Genomic DNA, 4,045 nt, shown 5'->3' on the forward strand with positions numbered 1-4,045 from the left:
ATTTCAAGGGATGCCTGAGCAGACAGGTGGTGGCCACAATCAGGTGACCCTTCCTAAGTGTACCAGAAGAGCACCACGGGCAAACTGGATGGAAACAGATGGTGAAGTGTCTTCTGAAAGACCAGGTAAGTAAGAGGCACACGTTTTGCATTTTGCAGTTTGTCTGTTTTGGGAAACCCCAAACACAATATTCGGGAGGCCTAGGGGTCCCACCAGCATTTCTCGATCAACCAGATGGATGGTTCAATGGCAGCCACTGAAGATGAGTTGCTATCCCAGTCCTGTGCTTGCTTCAGCAGTACATATACTAAAATTGGAATGATACAGAGAAGATTAGCATGGCCCCTGCGCAAGGATGAGATGCTATCCCAGATACCTGGGATATCTTGGGGATACCTGGGGCCACCGAAGTTTGCTCAGGAGTGCCTGGAATCAAATCTGAGTTCAGCTGCTGTACTGGCTCCTGGCTTATCATTTTTGCACTTTGTCTCCCCCACCCCAATTTATTCTTCTGTTTCTTTCCCTCCCAATTCCTTTTGCTGTTGTTTTTTGGGATAATCATACATACACTTGGTTAACATACACTTGGTTGGTTGGTGCACACACACAGTTGCAGGGCTGTCTGGGGTCACATGTTTTTATTTGCAGCACCAAGGAATTCAGTTGGTATGTGGAGTGGTGCCAAGGATCAATCTCAAAGCCTTCTGCCATGATAAGCTTACTCCTGACTCCGCACTCATGAATCACTCTTGGATGAACTCAGGGGACCATATGGGGTACCAGGGATCAAACCTGAGTTGGCCATGTACAAGACAAACTCCTTATCTCCTGCACTATCTTTGGCATAGTATGTGTGTTTTTCAATCCTAAATTATTTTTATTTGGGGCCTCAGAAATGGCTCAGAGGTTCCAGTGCTGCACGTCCAGTATTCTCAGCATTGCCAGGAATGGACCCAAAGCAGAACTGAAGAGAACAAAACAAAATGCTAAATAGTTTAATCTAGAGCACAGTGTTGAATTACCTATGATTAACCAATCACTGAACAGTAGAAGCTCAGTGATACACAGATGTTATCACAGTAATGTTCCTTGATGAGGACGATGCTATAATTACTTCCTTTCAATATTTTGTGTCAAGCCTTGCATATTCTATACAAGGTCTGCATGGCTCCAAAAATTATGATGGTAATAATCTCCCATGCCTTTAATGGCATCCTTTCTCCATTCTTGTGTGTGTGTGTGTGTGTGTGTGTAAAACATATATATATATATATATATAAATATATATATAAATAACATGTATACCTAAGGGGTGGAGTTTTTGTTTGTTTTTGTTCTTTTGAGTCACCCCAGCTCTGCACTCAGAAATCAGTTCTGGCAGACTCAAAGGGTCATCTTGGAAGCTGAGTTCATCCTGGGTTGGCCACGTGCAAGGCAAACACCTACTGCTATGCTATTGCTCCAGCCCATTCTGGGATCTTTTTTGATCCTAGTTGTAACCTAAGTGAACAGAGAACTTTGACCTCCTGAAATTTTCCCCCGGATGTAAATTCCAGACCCCTTTTTGCCCTTCAAGAATCTTCAGAGAAGCAGGAGAGATTATAGGAGTAAGACCTTTGACACACGTTGCCTGGCACCACATGTGATCTCCAGAGCACCACCAGAAATGACTAATGATCTGACCAGAGGAACATGCTTCCTTCTCATAAACCTTTGGTTTCATCATCCCACCAGCCTTGCTGATACTATATACTGAATCCTAGTCAAGATAAAATTAATATAGGCAGAGAAACAGCCCAGAGTTAGGGTTTATGTCTTACTTGTGCTGAAGCCTAGGTCAGTTTCTCTTACCTCAAAACCTCAAACATCACTAAACAGAGCCGTGAGCATCACAGGTTGCCATGGGTATGCCCTGAGCAGGGAGCACCACATCTGGGACTCTCACATTGAACCCTCAATACCTATTATCTGAGTTTCACAGTGAGGGATCCATCTGCAAACTACCTGGGAAACTCCCACCCAATATAACTAGGACAAAGACATGAAACATCATTTTTTTTTACCTGTCATGCATACTACACACGTGTGAAATGTTATGTTTAACTTAAGAAATCTATTAGGTCACCACAATATTATGGGTAGACTGAGATGGTGACAAGAAATTCTTGGCTCTTGTATTTGATTAGCAAAAATTAAATATCACACTCTCACACACAGACCATAGCAACAAAATAAGCAAGTTTATATAAACACAGAATTCCTGAGGGTAGGGCCTACCCAGTACGTAAAGAGTAGCCAGCCTTGTCTGCTGATAGTTGTGAAGTTTGTTCTAGATAATATTAGATATGATTTAGTGACAATTTCTTCTTGGGGTGGGAACTGGGGTAGGGCTCAGGTAGATGATTGACATGTGTGGATTATATGATTTAGTTACTTACGTGCATATGACTACCATAATGCAAACACAGAAACATTCTCAGGGCATGCATCTCTAATTGCAAAACTGCATCGCTAACTATATTACCATGAGGTCCTGGAAGATAATACAGTGGGTAGCTCATGTCCTGCACTCTGACAAGGGTTTGAGCTCTAGCATTCTGAACCCAATGAAATGATCCTTGAGCATGGAACCAGGAATAAGCCCTAAGTATAGCCAGATGTGACCAATAACAACAATAAAATAACCCCTGTATTATAGTGAGCTGTACTTGAGGTAATGTTAGGGTCCGAATTCAAAGGACGAGACCCCACCATCAGAGTAAAGTTAAACAAAACTTTATTCCGTCAGCCACAAACCCCGTACTGACAGATCACAACCCGCCCAAGGTCATGAATGAGATTATATAGGAAGGAGCTATAGGGTTCTAGCTTCTGATGATCTTTAAAATGATTAACTATTGTCTACGGTACCTTCCTACAGCTCCCTGTGTCCTTTCCCAATAGGCTATCTGGTATAACCAGGTAGCTTGGAGTGGTATTAATCGAAACATTCTTGAGAAAGCCTAATATATGGCTTACAACATGTGGTCCTTACAAAATGGCGTTCCTCCTTATTCAAAACCAAGGACCCCACAGTAGGTTAACTGAGTATATAAGCTGAGCCTGTCTGCACATGCCTGGTGTCAGAGAACCCTGCAGCAATGTCCAGCTGTAACTTCATCTCTATTGGGCCATGGGTCATCCTCATCTCCACCTTGTTTCACTGTCAAGTTTCCATGTCACTGCCTACTTTTTTTTTTTTTTTTTCTGATTTTTGGGCCACACCTGGTGTTGCTCAGGGGTTACTCCTGGCAATGAGCTTAGAAATTGCTCCTGGCTTAGGGAACCATATGGGATGCCAGGGGATCAAACTACAGTCCGTCCTAGGTCAGTCGCATGCAAGGCAAACACTCTACTGCTGTGCCACCGCTCAGGCCCCCTCACTGTCTACTTTTAAAATGAGCCTTTTGGGGCTGGAGCAGTAGTACAATGGGCATGGCATTTGCCTTTCTCAAAGCCAACCCAGGCTCAATTGATGGCATCCCATATGGTCCCCTGGGCATCTGAGTGCAGAGCCAGAATTAACTCCTGAGCACCACCAGGTGTGCTTCCACAAAACCTAAACAAATATAATGATTAAAATAAAAAAAAAATTAGGGGCTGGAGTGGTGGCGCAAGCAGTAAGGCATGTGCTAGCCTAGGATGGACCACTGTTCGTTCGATTCCCTGGCATCCCATATGGTACCCCAAGCCAGGGGCAATTTCTGAGCGCAATAGCCAGGAGTAACCTCAGAACGTAACCAGGTGTGGCCCAAAAACAAACAAAAATTTTTTTAAAAATTAGAAAATCCTTTAGTAACTACTCTAACACAACTGCTCTCAGATTCAGTATTGTAGAAATTTGGGCATTTTGAGTCATTGTTTTTTATTTAGTTTGTTAATACTGATGTGAGTGGGAGACTTGGGAAGGGCCTCTTGGTGTCCCTATGCGGGGTGAGTTGGGTGAGTTGAAAGGCTGTGAAGAGTCCCTCACACTAGGGTTCCGCCAGTCCACACCCCCTGAGTG

At 43.5% G+C, this 4,045-nt stretch overlaps 1 non-coding gene across 1 annotated transcript; it reads left to right on the top strand.

Moving 5' to 3' along the window:
* The first annotated feature begins 283 nt into the window (after nt 1-283).
* LOC126025212 (U6 spliceosomal RNA) lies at nt 284-389 on the top strand. The gene has a single exon (XR_007501253.1). It is a non-coding gene; the product is annotated as a U6 spliceosomal RNA (small nuclear RNA).
* Nucleotides 390-4,045: the final 3,656 nt, after the last annotated feature.

This window comes from Suncus etruscus, chromosome 12, assembly GCF_024139225.1.
Source record: "Suncus etruscus isolate mSunEtr1 chromosome 12, mSunEtr1.pri.cur, whole genome shotgun sequence".
NCBI lineage: Eukaryota > Metazoa > Chordata > Mammalia > Eulipotyphla > Soricidae > Suncus > Suncus etruscus.